Consider the following 21,147-nt stretch of genomic DNA (forward strand, 5'->3'; position numbering starts at 1 on the left):
TCCCAATAGCCTGCTCCAGGCTGCTCAGAGTGCCGAGCCCGAGCCCTAGGCAGGAGGGACAGGCGCAACCTTAGAATGGCAGAAATGAAGAATGATGTTGGCCAGAGGATGGCTAGGACCTGCTGTTACCTACAGATCCTTCAATAGGCTCACCCACTCCTGCAAGTTCCTTCAGAAGGTGAGAGTACAACTACTCTTGTCACAGTGGTACCAGCTCCCTGTTTGTCCCTCTGCTCCCACCCATTAGGGACTCTCCTGCTCCTCTGCTACCTCCATTTCCATGCCTTAATGTCAGCCCTATAAACAGTCCTCCCTTCAACTCCACAAGCTGGCTTCCAGGCCAAGGCTCCATAAGCACATGTTTGCAAAGCCTTTCTCCATCCCTTAAAATGTCACGTGAATAAAGCGAACCCCAATACTATATAGCTGAAGAAGTACCAGTTTGACTATGAGACTTAGAAAAACATGAAGGTGAAGGATGTTAACCAAATGCTTGCTGGGTCCTGTGGGGCTGGGTGCCTGCAGGGAGAAAGGGAGGAGGAGATTAGCCAGGCTTTATGCCTTTCTGTGCTTGTGCATATTTTCCACAGGGCTTATGACCTACAGTCAGGAAATAGGGAGATAAACTTGAAATGTCACCTCTGCTCAGAAACCTTCTGTAGTTCCTTGTTTTTTTACATGACAAACCATAAATCGAGTATCTGGTATTTATAGTCTTCTAAGGTCTGGTCCTCATCAGCAGGCCTGGCTTCATGGTGTGTGATGCCTGAAGTTGCACAGGGCCTGTACTCAGAAGCAAACAGGATTGGTGGAAGCTTCTGCTGCTGTTTTGTTAGGTTTTAAAGAAGCCAGGCACGTTTTTATTATGGGCCACACTCCACAATTTTAGGTAATAGGCTCTGATTATCAGTATCTCTATCCATTTAATTCTTTAGCCAATGCCCTTTGGAGTGTTGTGTCTAGCTAACCAGAGTCAGAGGCCATGATGAGGATAACTAGGAAACCAGAGCGTGCTGCATCAAGGGGACGAGGGATTCTCAGTGGGGTTGTGAAGGAGCAAGAGATATGTAGTGTTTACTGAATGTCTTCAGTCTTCTTCTAAGCTCTCGGACAAAAACTGAACAAAGCAGGCCATCTGTCCTTGCCCTGTGGAGCTTAGATGCTGACAGAGGAGACAGATAACAAATAAACAATTCTCTTTGCTGGAAAGTCCTATGAGGAAAGCCTCAGAAGGATAAAATGATGAAGGCCGGAACTGGGGGGCACACCATTCGCTTCAGAGTAGGTAAAAAGTCAATAAATCATGGGTGACTCAAACACAGAAGATGTTGACACAGAAGCAGAAAATTGCACTACACAGTGAGTTTGTCATTGTGGAGACGGAGTTAGAGCATAAATGAGCAGGAACTTGCACAACCTGGATGAGCAAGGACAGGGATGGGGAAGGGCTTGGATTAGTCAGCTCTGAGTCATCTTTCCCTGGCTCTCAAACAGGCAGAGACCACTTTCTCCTGGTCATCCTTAGGGAATTTCTCTCATTCTTTCACTATGACAGGAAAGGCTACATAGAGTTTCATTTCTCCTTGTCTCCACAGCAAACCCCACTTCTTCCCAGTCCCCTGCTTCCCCCCTCCTGCTTGGTCTCTTTATCCTAAATCTTATCCTATAGTCCACATCTTTCTCTTGAATTTCAGACATGAATGCTAACTGCCTTTGTTCCCTGGGGATTCTGGGCTTCTGAAAGAGGGGAAGTGTGGTTCCCCACTGGGGTCAGAAGCTGTGTCATTTGGGCATTCATTGTACTTGCCTGGGATACCAGAGCTTGTGACTAAGGAAAGGGAACCGATAGGCAGTGAGACAAAGTGACCAGCCAGTTGCCTCACCTATCCCTTAGGTGCCAAGCTCCTGCTGTGTCCTACTTTGTGATGCTCAGGGTCACTTTAGCTTTAGGATTATAGGTTTCTTTGCCCTGAGAATATTGCAGCAAGGGCAGAATTTAGGGGAATTTTCTGTAGCCTAGGGTGACAATAATAGCTTGGCCTTCTCAAGGACCCCAGTTAGCTGTCCCTCAGGACCAATGGGACCTGAAGAAGCTAAGAAGGATCACATGACACTGAAGTACAAGGTGGAAATGCCAACATGATAACTGACATCAACCTGTCCCCTTACTCAGAGCTAGCTGTTCATACAGTAAGTCAGGTTGTTCTCAAATGATGTTCTGTGGGTGGACCAAATTGCTTGCTTACTCTGTGACATTATGCGAGCAGGCATAGCAACATACATTTTATGTGCACCTCCATTTATCACATGAATTCACTGATGCTCACAAATGCTAAATAATGCTGGGTGTGATGGTGCACTCCTTTAATTCTAGTACTGACAAACTGAGGCTGTGGGACCCTAATATCATTTTCTGTTTATTTAACCACTACTAAGAGACACTGAATGGATGGTGTTGCCATAGATAAGAAAGGTAAGAAGTTTTTGTCTAAGTCAAATTGAAGTTTAACCTAATACCTTTGACAATACTGCTTCCATGCTGATGGGATGAATTATTACTGAAAATGCTCTCCCACAAGTGACTCTTCATAATCAGGGCTTTGTGAAAAACATATGAGGTGAGAGTTACATCTTAAATGACACCTTTTGAAGCAAGTAAATAGTTTTGTTTCTGAAGATGCAGAATTAGCTATGATTGTACTCTACAGTAAATCTACTGGCATCAGGACCAGGGAATCTGGGATCATGTGGGCCTCAGGTTCCAGTTCTGGGTAGCAAGTACTACTTTGTCTTAGACACACAAGCCACCCAGTCTCACACTTCCTTATTGGCAAAACAGACACAACAACAACTTCCTGGACGTTCTATTCACAGAAAAATCAGGCAACATGTATAAAGTGATTAGCATAGACCATGCCTGTGTTAATAACAATTAAAACATTTCTGGTGAGGGGGGATCTAATTTGTTCCCCAGTTCAGCTATTCAAGTTGTCTATTGCATTATCACTACCACTATTATCATCACTGTTGTCATCGTCATCATCTTTACTTGGCTATCCAAGGTAACTATTCAATTTGCTATGATAATGTTGAAAATGGAGCTATTCAATTTGCCGTCCAATTTAATTCATTCATTGTAATAAAACTCCAGGCTTAACATTGACTTTGGCAGGAACCACACCCTTGGGGTTCTGACCACATTATACCCACATGGTTTTCCCCTTCACCAGATCTCTTCATCTTAGAGCCAGGCGTACACTAGACATGCTGTGAGGGAAATGAACATTCCTTTGGACCTGAGGGGCATCAGTCTTTCCTGCTCAGCCTAAGTAGGCAGGTGGCTATTCTCAAGGCTGATTTGGAGTCTGTCTAGTGTCAAACAATCCCAGTCTTTTGGAGAGGCTGGTGTTCTGAGGCTGTGAGCATCACTGGGGTCTGGCCTCATAGAAGCATGGATCCTAAGGGGGTTTGTATGGTAAAAGCCAAACAAAGCTTTGGCTTAATCAAGACTTTGCTTCCCCCAGGACTCTTGGGAAGAGGATCAGGGAAGTTTCTCACTGCCTCAAATCATGTTAAAATCAACTGGCAAGTGTGACTTTTTGCACATTTTCCCTGAAGAATGGCAGGCAACTCATTTGCCGGCCAAAGACCGCTCAGATGGGTGATGGAGGCAAGCCTTGATGGGCCTTGCCTTAGTTCTGAGACTATAAGAAGTCATCCAAATTTGTCCCCGCTTTGGTTTCTTGAGACAGAGTTTCTCTGTGTGGCTCTGGCTCTCTTGGAACTTGCTCTGGAGACCAGGTTGGCCTCTAACTCGTGGAGCTCCATCTGCCTCTGCCTCCCAAGTGCTGGGAGAAGTCATCTAAACTTAAACCTCATATGGGTCTGCAAGTGTTCACGAACATGTATCCCCTTCCTCACTCCCTCTAGAGACACCTGTGCAGAAAATACATATGAAGATGCTAGGTTAAAAAATGCTTCTGAAAGAACCTGACAATTGATAAGAAGATGAGAAAGGGATCTTTAGATACAGATGCTGTCAGAAGCCGTGCTAAGCCATTTGCAGATACTATTGTATACTTTCCTCCTAGGGACTCTGGAGGGCAGTATGCTGATCTTAGAAAAGTAAATAAATAAATAAAGATACGGGCTTAGTAAGATTGTTTATCTGGTAAAGCACTTGCCATGCAAGCATGATGACCTGAGTTTGATCCTTGGAACTCAGAAAAAGCTGGATGTGGGAGCTGGAGAGATAGCCCAGCAGTTATCAGAGAACCTAGTTTGATTCTGAGCACCCACATGGTAGTTCACAATCACAGCTCCAGGGGCTCTGATGCCCTCTTCTGGTGTCCCCAGGCAGCAGGCAAGCATGTGCTACGCAGACACACATGTAGGCAAAACAGTCGTATATTTGAAATAAAATAAGAATTCTAAAGCTGGATGTGGTGGCAAGACAGGAGGCGGGGACACTGCCCTGGAGCTTGTGGGCCAGCTAGGCTGAAGTAAACAGTGCAGTGGCAGAAACAGTGAGAGAGACACTGCTTCAACAAGGAAGAAGGAGACAACCAACCCCCAAAAGTTGTCTTTCTACCTCCACAAGTATGCTGGGGGCCTCTGCACTCACACTCACACACACACACACACACACACACACACACACACACACACACACACAGAGAGAGAGAGAGAGAGAGAGAGAGAGAGAGAGAGAGAGAGAGAGAGAGAGAGAGAGAGACTAAAGTACAAATCAACATATAACATCCACAGCACACAATTTTCCATGATAGTAATTTTCAAGGATCCCGCTCTGGCACTAAGACACAACTGGTTTGCTTCCATTACTACCATCCTGCTCCAGGACCCCTGTCGCCTGCTGCCTGCACAGCTGAAACTCTGAATTTGAGGGACAACGATAGCCCCATTCTCCCTCCCTCCAGCCTCCAACACCTGCCGCTCTACTTTCTCACTATCCAGCGCTGACTATTCTGCTCCCTCATAAGAATGGATTCATGGTATGCATCTTCTGTGGCCTCACTCAGATGATGTCCTCAAACTTCTTCCATGTTAGAATATGTGAACCTACTTTTAAAAAGTTTAATAACATTCCATGGTATAGATATTCCATGACTAGCAGCCACTTCACCTTTGGCTATATGAATGCTTCTAGGAATGTGGGTGGGTGCACAGATATCTTCTCAAGGTCCTGCTCCCTGCTCCTTAATTCTTTTAGATGTGTGCTCAGAAGTGGACTTACTGGGTCATATTGTAATTTAATTTTCAATTTCAGTTGCTGTGCTGTTTTCCATGGCAGTGCTATCATTTTAACCAATCCCATTTTAGAGTTGATAAAACTGAGACCCAGAGGCTAAGCAGCAGGTGCAAGGCTGTACACGTTAGGGAGTGGCAGTCAGTCACACTGTAGTTCCTAATGGCTGCACTGACTGAACAACACTTCCCAGTGTTGAGGCTCAGTTAGGGCATGGGTACTCTTCATTAAGCAGGTAGATTCCTGAGCCCCTGGGTCTAGAGAAAGAGAGCTACGAAAGTGTCATCCAAGGGATTGGGGATGTGGCCCAGTTGGTAGAGTGCTTGCTTAGCATGCTTGAAGCCCTGGGTTCAATCCCCACTACAGCACAAACTGGGCATGGGCATATGCCTATAGTCCTAGCAACTTTGGATACAGAGGCACGTGGATCAGGAGTTCAGTGTCATCCTTGGCTATGTATATCAAGTTTGAGGTCAACTTAGACTTCATGAGACTACATCTCTAAAGAAAAAAGAAATGCCTTCCAAAAACCACATGAACCAATCCCCAAGTGTTTCTGGTGGGTGACAGTTTGATAGCCATTGTTTACTATTGTGATAATTACCATCAATTTTGTCTTTGTTACCAATTTCCCTGTCACAATTATCCTGCACCAGATCAGTGAGCATGTAAGATGGTTTAGAAGTTGGGGCAGGGGATGTAGAGTTACCAAATAATTCTCTACATGAAGCCCAGAGCCTGGTCTTTGACAACTGCTGGCTTTTAAAGGGTGGCACATTCAGTATTCTAATCAAGGAGGCATCAGCCAAGGTGCCTGCCCAGACCTCGCTTAGATTCCTCACTAACACTCATTAAGCAACTCAAGTCAATGTGTTCCAAGTGTTCACAGAGGCAGGGTGTTGGCATTTTAATCTCATTAGGGAGTTGGAGCTCTCAGAGGCAGAGGCCAGAGCAGCCCTTTGCACTGTGAGGCAAGGTTCTTCACACCCAGAGTATGCCACTCTGCCACACCCATCCCAACAACCTCCTGTGGGCCTGCATCAAACTCTCTGGGAGAACAGCTTTATGGCATCAAGGCAACAGCTGCGAATAGCTAGATAACCAGCTCAGGATATCAGGCTGCCTGTCTCCCAGAGCAGACCTGCATTACCTATCTTAGCCTGTCCTGCTCAGCTGGCACCAAGCCATAAGTAACACTTCCTGACTCCAACTTTCTGGGACCCCTCCTCCATCAATACCATTGATAAAAGCCAGACCAGGCCTTGGGAAAGAGGCAGCCACAGGCAACATTACTAGCACAAAACCCTCATTGTTGGAGGAGAAAGGCATGGGAGAGGCAGAAGAGTACATATCTGTTGTCAGCGATGGGCAGTTGAAAGGACTCTGAAAAATGACCCTGTATGCTAACAGATGGGGGAATATGCAAATACACAGCTATGGTCATCTACTTCCCTGCAAGAAAAATAACCGGAGCCTTTTCTGTAAATGCTCATGTGTGCATCATACACACACACACACACACACACACACACACACACACACACACCACACACACACACACGGGTATACACACACATTAATATATGCACACACTTATTACTCTGCTTAAACTAAATGAAGAAGCAAGTATAAAATAGATTCATCCATCTAACCCACCCACCTACTCATCATCCATCTACTTGTTCACCCATCCATCCATCTATCCACACACCTATACATATGTAAATGCATTTGTCTATTCCATCATTGACTTAGCATCTCTTGTGGGCATGAATCAAACTAGAAGAAAAAAAGCAATCTAGATTGGAGGTTTCTAACTGGGAGACACATTGGTACTGGCACTATTTAGGAAGCCGTACACTATTTCTCTACACACTGCCTATATATGTCATTGTCTTGCACAACATACGTGGGAGCTATTATGATCAGCACACATTCACTTCAGCTATTACCAGGTTCATAACAGCTTTCTGTCATGAATTTCCTGAACCAACAAAAGTAAAGGGAATAAATGCTACCCACAAGGTGACTGTGGATCTGCTTTGGCAAATGAAAAGTATAGACTTACACTGTATGGGGATTCATGATGCTAACAGTCATAGTCAACAATGTGCCATGTGTTGGATATCCTTCTAGAAGTGTTATATGCTGACCCCCACACCAAATGTATGAGATGGTCATATTAGTATCATCTCATTATGCACATAATCACACAAAACCATGGAGAACTCATATAGCTTGGTCAGGTCGCCCACTAGCAGAGGCAGAGCTGGGGTTTAAATTCAGGAAGCATGGCTACCAAATTAGAACTTTTTCATTATCCTTGTCTAGGTAGGAGAGATTGTAGACTCTAAAACACCCATTTTTAAAGATGGAGAGACTGAGACTTAAGAGGCCATTTGACATGCCTAGTAAATTCTCTAGAGAGTTGGGGTGAGAATTAAGCCTTCCTGTCTTCCATTCTAGTTCCATTATTGTAGAAACAAGCTAGATTTCATTCCAAAGTGAAAGTCAAAATGTTCTATGTTGGGAACAAAGGAGACTATAGTCAAGAGACTCTAAAGGTCAAGATGAAATAGATACCATCTAGACCATGGCTTCTTTTACTGGACTGTCTAAGATTTCCTTGGAAGAAATTTCTGACATTTTGGAAGCAAGAGCCAGCTTGTGTGGACAGGATGGGGATTTGTCCACCTGGTCATGGAGAGCTTCATTTTGGGGATAAGGGCATTGTGTGGGGGCAGCTGGCTCTCCCCTAGTCCTGCACAGACTTGGTGTTTTTCTAATGAGCAACAGGCTCTCACTGCCAGGAAACCCCAGGAATTAGAGACCTGCTCCTATGTGAGCAGTGGCTTATATGAAGGTGATCTTTGGTGCTTGTGGCCTTGGCAGGCTCAGAAGGTTGGCTGAGGGTTGAATCACAAGTCCCCGAAAGGTGGGAGGTGGCCAGTGAGAGACTAGAGCATGACAGCTCTGGTGCACTCTGGATCTGCTGAACACTGGTGACATGTTCATCACAGGCAAGCTTCTGAGGTAACTGGAGCCATCTTCTGCATCTACAAATGAGGACAGCACCTTGCTCTTTGTAACTGAACATATGTGGGGCACTTGGCACAGTTTTGTTTGGGAAAAAAAGAGAGAGGAGACTATGAGAATAGATTGAAGTTGTCTAAATCATTCATCATGGAAGAACCTTTTATTCTGATGTTAGGAGAGATAAAGTATGGATTCCTGGGCTGAGAGACTGGAGGTTCAAGATTTTCCCTATTTGGCTTTTTTTTTCTCCCCACAGTGGACCCATGGGTTCCTCTGGGGCATTGTTTGACTGGATGATCACTAACTCTCTTTCTGATGTAATTAAGGAAAATGAAGGAAATGAGGAAGGGGATCAGGAAGACAGAAGGGAGGAAGCAAAGCGGAGAGGAAGGGAGGGAGGTAAAGTCCACTCTTGCAGTGATCACTGGGAGGACATTCACACTGCTGAGTATGCTAGAACACGAACAGCCCCCTACCCTCACAAGCTTACAGTTCAGGGCAAAGTCAGGACCCCAACAGCTGAGAGATTTGAAGGTGACTTTAAAGAGGGATGCATGCCCCAGGGGACACAAAGAAACAGCTCTGATTTAGTTCAGTGATTGGGGATGGTAGCTTGGAAGGTAAGGATGACAGCTGTGTGAACTTCCCTGGTGACATCACACAGAGGAAGCATGAGATGCATGACAGACACACTGTCAATGGCATCACAGCCCTTGGTGATTAATAGGATACGGGTCCTTGCTGTTAAGGAGCTCTCTACAATCTGCCTGTGTACCATGCATGAGTCAGGAGACAAGACCTTCTAGTTCCATAGGTCAGATCCAGTACATCACAGCCCACCTTCCCAGGGAGACAGGGGCATGAGGGGCTGTTTCCTATGAGGCCTCATGAGAAGTACTAAGGGCAGGAGTGCTCTGAGAGGACTATAGTCATCTATAGACAGAAACGTGTCTGGGAAGCCAATGGCTATTTGCAGAAAATTAATAACAGATGCATTGGAGTCCCTGGGGCCAACCCACCCTGGCAGCTGCTCCAGCTCGAAAACCAGGAATAGAACCTAAGCTTGACCTGGAGCAGTTCTGCCTATTGTAAAGGGCAGAAGAGCATCCAGCCCTTTCTGAGGCTGATGGGGAAAGTGGATTTGCAGTTGGTTCAATCCAAACGGGATTCTTTGGGCTGCCTGGAGTCGTTGGAAAGGACAGTCAGGAAGGTTTCATTATAACTACATTGTTTGCTTCATGCTGGAGTCTTCTAGGAAATAGATGAACATACTTCATTCTGGGCGCTACTGAGCTGGCCACTACTTTTGCAGGGGAGCACATAGACAACTTGTCCAAGGAACAGGAAAGGAGGAACAGCACTGGAATTCACATCCAGGTGGTCTGGTTCCAATGTGTATGCCCTTAAATCATTTTCCTTTATTATTAATTTATTTATTTAGAGACAGTGCCTTTCTATGTAGCTCAGGCTGACCTTGAACTTGCAATCCTCCCACCTTAGCCTCTGAAAGGCTACGATTCCAGGTATACATCGCCATGCCTGGGTTAACCATTTTACTATTTATGTCTCTTGCCTTTTCCCAAGTAGCTGGGAGAACGGGGACAGGTGAGAAAGTAAGGTCCTGCTTTAGGCTGCCAAAGCTACACTCCAATGCCATTGCCTCCGCTGAGAACTCCAAGCTATTCTCAGCAAGGGAACACATTAGCCCTCACTTCACTTACCATTCTGTGAGCATTTACTGGGGGCAGACTGGGCCTTACATAATATGCAGAGCATCCCTCCTTAGAGAAGGCCGGTTCTCTTTTTTAGGGCTCCGAAATTGCCTTCAAGCCTTCTTAAGGATGGACTTTTCTAGCTGAGGAATATAGGGATTTGAATGACATAACAGGAAATATGGAGATTTTAGGGCAAATAAGTTTGGCCTAGAACCATTAGCATACTCTCTGCAGGTTTTCTCAGAACCTTTAGCATGCCGGTTCTGTTAACGGCTCCCCAGATGGATTCAGTGCATGGTGCTTCATAGATATTAAATACCATCTACACATTCATGCACACATGCACGAACGCATGCACGCACAGAGGAATGACTGTCCTGTGGGACTGATGTATCCTAGAGAGAGTTTAGGACATTGGTCCTAGAATAATGATGATGTCAAATTGTGTCTGGTTTTGAGAGTTGGGTCCCTGGTAGGGCTCCCAGGCTAGAGAATCTCTTACTCATCTCTCTAACTCTGGCCTTCAGCCAGACCTATAGCAGCACAGGTCTTCAAAGAGGGCATAAGCTGGTGAGTGCTGTACAACATAATTCCAGACCTGTACCAACATTCCCAGTAGCATCTGCCTGCATCTCTTTATCCTGTCTCCTAGGTGACAGGCATTTTCTGCCTTACAAGTCTCTGATGAGGTTTTCCTCATCATCTGGGAAGGCTCCATCAGCACTCGGCTCTGCCCACGTTGTTTGCCTCTTCTTCCTACATTGGACGGCAGACAGTTTCCTTATACACACGGTGGTGATTTTCCAGCAGCCTTACGCAGGCGCATTCCCTTTCTTCAGTCTTTAGCTTCTGCTCAACATCTTCTCTGGCTCCCTTTCTAGCAGCTTGGGCAACTCTACATTGCACTTATCCTTGTATCTGTGCAGGTGTATCATGCCCTAAGTAAAGACACCCCATGTAGCTTGTGCTGTGGGATCCTGGGTAGAAGGGTTGGCAAGGGGCTAATGACACACCCACCATCCTGCTTGGGAGGGTTTCAGGCCCTTTGCACAAACTTGCCCTCACCTAGAAAGCTCTATGTTTGCCCAAGCACAGAGTAGAGGCTCTGTTGCCCAAAATGCCTCAACAAAACCACAAACTAGCCTGGAAATGTGTTTTATCAGATCTTAGTTATCCAGTGTGTTTTCTTCACAGGTTTCCAACATCTACAGTCACTCTCCAGCTGTGGCATGGAGACTGTTCTACACAGATGGAGAATTGACTGAGTGCACTGATGAACCAAGAGCAGATTCCCACAGAGGAGGCAGGAAGGAGGAAAGAGAGATCCTGGGGAGTTCGAGTCAGGCCAAGGTAGCTGAGGAGGAAAATTATTGCCTCTCAGTGTCCACCCCTCTCCCAGGCCCAGCCATCTTATGCAGGGATGCCTCCCTTGAGGAAGATGCTGGACTCAACAGTCTACTCGTCTGGCCTCGCCATGTCATCCATCTCCATCTGGTGACAACTGGTTACACATTCTACCATTCACAGTGACAGGAGGCTTAGAGGCTGCCACCTAGCTCTGTGCTACCCTGCCTCTGCTCTTAATTCTTCTTTGGGTATCAAGTTCCTCACCCACTCCCTGCCTGTGACTCATAGTAAGAAATACATAGTAAGAAATACCCGGACCTTGCAGGCACACCTAGGGTGAGGCTAGGTATTACTGAACAATGCCAACGTTATGACCCACTGTACTTCCTCCATTATTGTCACCTGCACTTGTTTATTAAAGTGTGACTTAAGTACAGTGGACGGAGCCCATCGGAACTCAGCCCATCAAATGGAAACTACATCAAACGGAAGCCAGGTCCAGTGATGATGGGGGCACATCATCCCAGCCTCTCAAGAGGCTGAGGCATGAGGACAGTGAGTCAACCTCACTCTAAAGTGATCACAAGGCCAGATGGCAGCTTAGTTTTATTTTATCTTTCTCTCTCCTCCATCTCTCTTCTCCCTCCTCCCCCTTTAAAAAAGAGGGCTGGGCATATATCTCAGTAGCATAAAGTTTCTCACTGAGGTATTAGGTGTAAGGACCTTAATTCAATCCTTCGTACCAAAGGGAGAGAAAAGAAAAAAAATTCTCCATTGTAAAGAGCCCTCAGATCAAAGGACAGAGCAGCATTAGTACCTCGGAAGCCATTTCCCACTCTCTCTCAGACGTCTGATTCTCCCCTAAGGGTAATCACTCCCCAGACGTCTAGGGCACAGATTTGTTTTGGCTGCTTTTGTACTTTAGAAAAAGGAGGCATAAAGCTTTGTGCCTAGCTTCTGTCTTTCAGGTTTATGTTGGCAGGGGGCATTAGCACTGCCGAACGAGCTGCCCCATTGTGGGAAGAGACTGCATTATGTCCATTAAAGGCTGATTTTGGCATCGGCTTGGCACACCTGTGTGAGACTTATGATTGTATATCACGTGCACCCATGTGTACACTTCATGCATGTACCCCACAGAGTGGAACTGCTTGCATACCCATGTTCCGAGTTGTTGTTACTGCTGAGCAAAGTTTCAAAGTCTGCATACCACTTCAACTCAACCAGTGTAAATGTATTACAGTGGCGTTCTGTGGCCACCAACATTAGGTAAAGCCCATCTATTCCATTTGATTCTTTCTAATGGAAGTGTGGTGGTGATCGCATTTCATGGTGGCTTTCATGTACCATTTTCTCAATAATGATGTTTCCTTATTCTTATTGGCTACTTTGCTACCCTCTTTTCAGAAGTATCTAAGTCTTTAGTCCATTTTATTTAGGAACTGTTTGTCTTTTTCTTATTGACTTATATGAAGAGTTGATTCTTCCCTATTGTATAGATTTTGGATAAGGGAGTTTCTCTTGAAGAGTTAAGCATGGAAGGGTAAGTCTTAATCCCAGCTCTCTGGAGGGAGGCTAAGACAGGAGAATCATGGGTTCCAGGCTAGCCTGGACAGCAAGAGGCCCCATTTCAAAAAACAACAACAAAAAAGCAAAAAACAAAACAAAAAAAAACCCAAAACCACAAAACAAAAAACAAACAAACCAAAAATAATTAAATATGTACAACGAAAATATTCTCCCTTCCCTATGGGCTAATGGGTTACTCTATTTAATTTTAATAAATGATGGTCTTGAGTCACCAGATTAATTTCATGTCTTGAAAATGGATCATCCACATTGGAAATGGCTTCAGATTGGTTGTGTAGCTTCCGTGGGTCTAGATATCTCTAAAGGCACAGCTGGCTCTAGCACAGTCAGAACATTTCTGTTTCTGCAGCCAGTAGCTGTCTGGAGAGCAAAGGTCAGGATATTAGTTTTATTTTGTTAAAACCAACTAACAAATCTATTTTCTGCCTTAAATGACAGTAACATCTAATTCTCCTGAGGGAAAAGACTTCGGGGATGAACGAGTTGTGGGACACCATGGCAGCGGGGGGGGGGGGGGGGGGGGATATATTAGCCATATTGCTCTTCATCCTCAGAGGTGGCTAAATCCTCAGAAAATAATCCCAAGGATACAGGCTATTCCCAGGGGTCCTCTACATCCTACAAGTAAGGACCACACTCCTTTAATTCTGCCAGCATCCAATGGTCACAGGATCCTGGTTTTGCAAGTCTAGAGTACATTTTTAGTTGAAGGGTAAGTCTAAGCAACCTTATCCCAACTCTTCAGAGCAGATTTCTCCATATACTTGAGGCTTCAGGAAGGTAGGGGCAGTGCCATTCTTGTCAAATAGGGTAAGCCTATTTAATCCAAGATAATGGAGCTAGTCAATTGACAGACTTGGCTATAGTCAGTTTGAGTGATTTCATAGCCTAGCTTATACTTATTGGCAGGAATCAGACACTGTGTAGGGACTGGTCATGTTAAAAGTGCTGGATGTTCTCACACACACCAGCATACCCTGAACATGCACAAAGAGGCACAGACATAAACATGTGTACACACAGAGACATGTACATATATGTATGCATCTGTTTTCCTCAAAAATCTGTGGGATACACTAGAACGGTTTATCACACACTCATATGAATTTTGCCTTGTGCTGCTTTGAAAGTGTTTAAGAGTCTCTAATGCACATATAATTAAAACACACAAAAAGTGTAAGACATTATACACTTTACAACTCTCGTTCCCATTCAGTATCTCATCTGGTGCTCCCAACAGCCTTCTAAGCATACAAAAATACATGATGCTTTGCATGGCCCTGATCAATGAATCTAGGACCCTTGTTCCAGGGATATGAGTTCTTGCTGTCTAGGACTACAGCTGTGACCCTGGCTATAGGGTAGGAAAGCTTGTACAGCTCTGAAACCCACTGTAATTTTCCTTTCAACTGTGTTTCCATAGCAATCAATCTATGGGGAAATGCTTGCAGGGGAGTTTATCAGGTATGAACATTTCTCCTTTATGTCTAATAAGCATGCTATCTCTTCTTGTCACTCTTTTATTAGACTCACCATCACCTCTTGTCCTCTCTTACAGCCAAAGATAAATAATTCCATCTCCAGTTAATGAATTCAAGGGCTCTCATTGATTGCGAATCTCCTAGGAACTAGGCACTAAGTGCCACATTGTCAGATAGATCCTCTCCAACAGGAATTAGCATCCCCATTTCACAAGTGAAGAGTTAGATATTTGCCGATGAGAAGAGAAAGTGTATAGCCACATGCGTAACCTGCAAACCTTAAAAGCCAGGATTGGACTTAGGAACCACTGACCAGCAAATCCTGACTCACTTCCAGTGATGGAGACTGCCGGAAGTGGTAACTTCCTTACTATGAGTCAGCAAACCATATGGGTGGAGGGAGCAGCACCTGTGGGAGCATCTCCTCCTCTCCTCCAAGCTCAGAATAACACAGCCGCTTTCCTGCCATTGGCTCAGCATGAACAAAACTGGAATGAGAACTCAGGCTTGCTTCTGCACGCCCCCTCCCTCCAGCAGGGCCCCACAGTGCTCTGAAGTCTGTGTTCTAGGCTGGCTCCATTTTTAAGGTGGCATTTACTGAGTTGGTAGGATGAGCTGAGAAGGAGCTGTCTTAGAAATGAAACTATGTGGAATTATTAGAGGAACAAGGGATTTTAAAAATTATCTTGGGGAAGGGTATGTGCTCTTGCTGCACAGCCATGGTTAGGATTGTCTAGCTAGGAAGGTTTGACAAGATGGAAGGAGGCGGCGGCATGGATTTCCAATTGAGACAGGTGAGAGAATTCTCTAAAATGCTTGGATATGAACAGACAGTGGCTTCCACAGTAGTTCCTGGAGTTTTCCAGGTCCATCCCAGAGGTCCATGGGAATCTCTGATTGACAGTGAGAAAGACTCTACACTTTTAACACCCTTTCATCTCTGAAATTCCATAAGCCTGTGAAATATATCCAAATCAGTACAGCAATAAACACATATTCCCTGCTCATTGTTCTTAGCGGTGGGGAGGGTAAGGAACCTTTACTATAAAATAAATGGAGATGAAGTTACCTATTAGTGCATATTTAAGAGGCAGAGTAGGGGGGCACCCGTGACATTAACTTAAGTCGTGAAGTGGAAAAAAAGTTGACTCACTTTTAAAAAAATCTTCTTAAAAGGGTCTAAGAATAGTCCTTCAAATAATCCTTGAAGTAGGCAATTTTAATTTGGACACATGGTAATTTCAGTCTACCTGTTGGAAAAGACAAGAGAGAAATCAGTCACTGTTGATGAGGGTTGCTATTCTTCCAAGTGTCAGAGAAGAGTCTTGAAGCTTAGGGGTGGTGCAGGAAAGAAGGGGGGTGGGCTAGAGGAGCCACAGCATTGCAGTAGCACTAAGCTGAGGCTGGGTTTTCAGTCAAGATAGCAGTGTCTGGTGCGAGTAAGTGCTCAGTCAACCTAGGTGGAATGAATGACAGGAAGGATGGGTGGATGAGGTTATTGCTACACCTTGGTACAGAGAGGTGCCCTGGAGGTTCAACTCTTCAGCTCTTTGGGAGGCACTGAGCCTATTGCAAGAAACAGCCCTGAAGCCACATCTGTGGTATAGGAATATGAATGAGGGATCTGGGCCAGGTGTATCTACAGCCAGAGTCCTAGCTCTGCTGCTACCATCAGTTCTAAGCTGGCTGATTTATGACCACTGTTGTGCTTAAATTGGATACATATACCATTCATTAATTTTTAGCCCTTTTCTTTTCCTAATATAAGCACTGAAGACCATAAATTCCCCTCTAAGTGTTGTTTTGGCCTTATTCCATGACTTTTGATATTTAATATTTCCTTGATTGTTCATTTATAACTATTTTACAATCTCTATTGTCATTTATTTTTGACTCATGAGTGAGTTAGTAGTGTGTTTGTAAAAATCTCTCAATACAGTTTTTTTTTTTCAAACCTCTCATTTTCCTGTTATCGGCTTTTAGCTTAATTGCATTGTGGTGAAAGAATGTGGTCTGTAGGGTTGTGATTCCTTAAAATTTATTGGGAAATGTTTTAAGGACTCAAATGTAGTCAACTTCTGTAAATGTGTCACCTACGCTTAGAACGTTCATGAATTTTCCGGTGTGATCTCAGGTCAGCTTCTGTTTTGCTTCCTGTCTTCCTGTCTTCCTTTCTTCCTCCTTTCCTTCTTTCTCCCTCCCTCCCTCCCACCCCCAGCCTCATGTAGTCCAGGCTGGCCTCAAACTCACTAGGTAGTTGAGGATGACCTCTAACACCTACTCCTCCACCTCTAGAGTGCTAAGTGGGGGTTGAACTCAACTTTGCGCATGCTGGGCAAGTGCTCTAGCTGCAGGCCCCCTCAGCAACCCCTGCTACTCTTCCATTTCCTCAGCCATGAAAAAGGTTATGAGCAACCCCCTCTTGTAACTTAAAATTGCTCTTAGTTCCAGTGATGATAAACCAAGAAACAAACAACAGCAGCAGCAACAACAACAAACAAACAAGACAAAACAGAGTGCAAGAGAAAACAGTCCAGGTTGGGCTAGTTTTGTTTATAATAATATTACCAGCAGCAGCTTGTGCTCACCAAGCATTTGAGTTTCAAAATAATGACCACATCTGTCACTGACCACGTCTCTCTGAACAGAAGCTGTGGTGTCTCTCGGAGAGGTAGGGCATAGGATAACTGTCAATGAAGCCAGTGACACAGGGGAATACAGATAGTCCCTCTGCTCTGAGGACTGGAACCCGGATCTCTCCTCTCCTCCCTTCAGTTACTCTTTGCCCTGCTCAGATACATCTTCTCACTCACTGGCCTCGAGATCCGCCTTCCTGATCACCTGCAACGCTGACCTCGTTTCTAACCTGCTTCGTTCCAAGATTACATTCTGACAAGATTTTAATATACGACTCCAGGAGGGAAATTCAGAGGCAATCTCCTTGGCAGGTATAATTCTGGAACAGGGTGGCAAGCAGAGAAGCACTGAGCTGACAGAGTTCCAACACTCTTCCCGTAACAAACGCCCTTCCCATGACCTTGTCCCCTCCCCCATCCCACGCTCAGCTTAGCTGAGAGAGCTGTTGGCATCTCTCTGCTCTACCCACACTCACTCATCACAGATCACAGTGGTGTGACTCTCACCCCTTCTCATCAGGATCACGATGATGTCACTGCAAATTATCAATTCACGGCAACCTCTCTGAGTCATCTGCAGCAGGAGCCACCCACCCTTCTGGAAAGTGTCCTGCCTCAGCATTTATGCCACCAATGTCTCCCAGATCTTCTCTTCTAAGGTGTCTCTATGTGGCTTGAACTTGAATTTCCATAGTTTCATTGGAATCATTTCAAAAAGAACAATGACCCCCAAACCACCGTTTATTAAGGGCACACTAAGTACATGCCAGTTACTGTGTTTAACATAACTTTATTTCTCTTCATTAATTCTTATATTTTAATTACTGCTTATATTTTACAGATGAGAAAATGGAAGCCTAGAAAAATGTTGTAAGCTCCTAGGACCACTCAGTTGAGGCATGACAGATTAGGAGCCAAACTCCTGTTCCATCTAATCCACCGCGATGTGGATTCAGCTGGTCAGTCCTCACTCCTGTTCTCTCCTAGCTCTTGGCCTCTGGGGTTACCACCTCTCCACGATGCTACACATCCCGCCCCCACCTTGCCATGCCTTCCCTAGAAGGCATCTGGTTTGCAAACCACTTACTGGTCCAGGTTCTGCTCATATATCCTTCCTCAATGCTCTTGCCAAGCCAAGTCAATGAAACTATTCCTATCCCTCATTGTGAAATACCTCCATATGAAGCTACCTATTGGTGTCTCTCCCCTAGAAAATGCACATACAGAACAAATTGTGTTTTCAGAAGTCTAAATAGTAGAAGCACACAAAGGGATTTGTTCTCAAGGAATTTTTTCTTGGTTTTACTCTTTCTTTCTTCCTTTCTTACTTCTTTTGTGATTGCTGTTGCTCTTTATTTTATTTACCTATTTTAGATGTATGAGTGTTTTGCCTGTATGTTACCACATGCATGACTGGGACCCATGGAGGTCAGAAGAGGGTTTTGGGTCCTCTAGAACCAGAGTCACAGATGGTTGTGTGTTGCAAGTGGGTGGTGAGATTTGAACAAGGGTCCTTGAGAAGAGCATCAAGTGGTGACCCATCTCTCCAGTCATCCTAAGGATTTTTTAATGCTCACCCTTTGAAAACTATACCAGTTGTTGTTCAAATGGAAGGAATTTTACGAGAAGCTGTGGTGCTTGAGTGAGGGAGTTCTGCTCAGCACTCGGACATGGATGCCATTCACATGATCTGGTCAGGACAGTTGCCAAGGTTACTAAACCAGGTCTTGTCAATTTCCTTACCCAATCGCCACATTTTAAAATCCTATTTACACATCAAGCCACACTCAAATGCCTCCTCATTCTTGAGATATTTGGCTTCTCCTGTCCTAAGAGGTGTAAATGAACCCACTTTCACTCCAGAGTATCTTTGCCACTAAGTCACACTTGGCATTCTGTCCATCATGAATGTCACAGTTCAAGGGGAACTACAGCATCCTTATTTCAGGCCTCCCCTCCCTCTCTTGTAGCCTCTGGGCTCAAGGATGCATTCAATTCATTCCTGGTGCATTCAGAACCAAACCTAGAGTCTGGCACGCAAACATCCGTAAGTGACTGAAACAAGATGGTGTGGGCATTCAAAAATCACCATATGCAAGTCTCAGTGAAATGAAAATGCAAATACAGGGCACTAGATGAGTACCAAACCCATCCAAAGATGTGAAGATCCCAAAACAAACAGGGAGGATGTTTCCTCTGGGCATGAAATTACTGAAAACCTGTACATTGTGGCTCACAAACGTGTCAGTGAGCTGGCTTTTTGACACTCTCCAGGTGAATTAAGCATTGGAAGCCTACATTCAGATGCATGCCAGTTTCCACAGTCAAAAGATCAGATTTAGAACTTGGAGGTAGAAAGGGCTTCAGGCATCACCATATAACCAGCCCCTCCCACAGAGGCCAGCAACGGGACAAGAGGGCTGTGTCCATGGAGCTCCCCACCCCATCCCCTCCCAGACTGGCAAATGAAGCCTCCAGGATGCCAAGTGCTTTTGGTATCACTAAAAATAAACTCCCAAAACTTCATCTAGATATATCGCAGCTGCAATTTACAGCGTCTAGAACTTCACATGGTATAATTAGCAAATGGATTACAATGATTTATTTTTGGTTTCAAAGCTCAAATGAACACAACCTTCCAGTAGAATGGGAAGAGAAGAGGCTGGGTGCCAGTCACAATCCTCCAGCCTCCTTCCAAAGCCCTAATTTCCATGCTGGCAGGCATCCACCTACTGATGGCCAGTGGACATGCCATGAGTGGGGACAGGAACTCTGGGTTCTGGTGTCCCTGGAAAGTATGACTTTGGAGATAAAGCCTTCAACCGGGTTTACTCTTTACTAACCTGGAAGATGCCTAAATCACCGTTTACACACAGGGAAACTCAAAGGCATTTATTTGCTATGGAAGAAAAAAGAGTCACAAGCCTTAAATTTATCTCTCGAAGCATTAGCATCCACTAAGCCAAACACAGCCAAGACTAATCTCATGGAGGGATTCCCTCCACAAATACTAGATGAGTTTTCAGGACAGCTTCCCTCAGCTTGCCTTAGCACAGGGAAGTCTACTATGATGGTTCAGCAGAGGATGGGGTCCAGAGAGGCTGGGCCATGCAGCTAAAGGAAGACAGTACTGGGTTTGGAGCAGAATCCTTTAGATTTTCATTCCTTACATGTGCCAGCAATAACAACCCCTCTGAGCACTTTGTGTAAAATGGCCATAATGAGTAACTACATCAGAAGATTGCACTGTCCATGAAATAAAAAAGGAGGGAAGAAGGAGTCTATGAAATGCATAATAGAGGTTTTTTTATTGAGTAAAACAATTTCAATATAGTTCTTTCTTTTGTATGCCCGTGTGTATATGTTTGTAAGTGTGTAGTTGCAAATGTGTCTATGTGTACATTCATGTGAAGGTCAGAGGTCCATGCTGGGTGCTGTTCTCTAAATTGATTTTTCAAACAGGCTAGCCTGCAAGCTCCAGGGACCTCCTTGTCCCTGCATCTCGAGGCCCGAAATTTCTTTCATGTAGGTGCTGGGGATCCAAACTCAGGGTATAGCAAGCATATTCCTGATTGAGCAAAGTTCCCAGTCCCCCAAAGGACCTTTCAGCCAAGGCCTTCATCTGACCAAGGTCCTATGGGATGTTATGGGGCCAAGGACAGAACAACAGAAAGCCTGGAAGGTTATCTTCTCTGGTTCCCTGGGAGAGACAGGTCTCCCAGCAGAGCCATTTGGAGCTAGGAGAGAGGACTGGGTTTCAGGTTGAAGCATTAACAACTTGCTTGCCACTCTAAGTGCCCCTCCCTTAAACAAGCCAAATCTCCCAAACACTGGTACTGGAGGTGAGATGAAGAAACCAGGTAAAGAGCTTCTCATATCGAGGGAAGCAAGGCAGTATATACCAGGCATCCAGCCTGTGCCAGGCACAGAATTGACACTTTCACATTGAGCTCATCTGCAAGCCTGCTGCCTGACAGAATGTTCCATCATCCATACCGTGGACGCACACTGAGAAGCCTCTTCTCTCCCTTGACTCTCTAACTTGCCCACCTAAATAAGACACTGGCATTCATGGC

The 21,147-nt window shown here is 44.9% G+C and overlaps 1 protein-coding gene across 13 annotated transcripts in view; it reads right to left on the reverse strand.

Moving 5' to 3' along the window:
• Tenm4 (teneurin transmembrane protein 4) overlaps positions 1 to 21,147 on the reverse strand; it is a 735,641-nt gene that overhangs the window by 432,460 nt on the left and 282,034 nt on the right. Inside the window, exon 4 of one of the 13 annotated variants that reach the window (XM_040728386.1) lies at positions 15,589 to 15,685. The exons of the other annotated variants lie outside the window; for them this stretch is intronic. The gene's annotated coding sequence lies outside the window, so the exon portion shown is untranslated. The remainder of the gene's footprint in view (positions 1 to 15,588; positions 15,686 to 21,147) is intronic. 13 annotated transcript variants of the gene reach the window in all.

The sequence above is a fragment of the Mesocricetus auratus genome, unplaced genomic scaffold (genome assembly GCF_017639785.1).
Source record: "Mesocricetus auratus isolate SY011 unplaced genomic scaffold, BCM_Maur_2.0 Super-Scaffold_4256, whole genome shotgun sequence".
NCBI classification, from domain to species: Eukaryota; Metazoa; Chordata; class Mammalia; order Rodentia; family Cricetidae; genus Mesocricetus; species Mesocricetus auratus.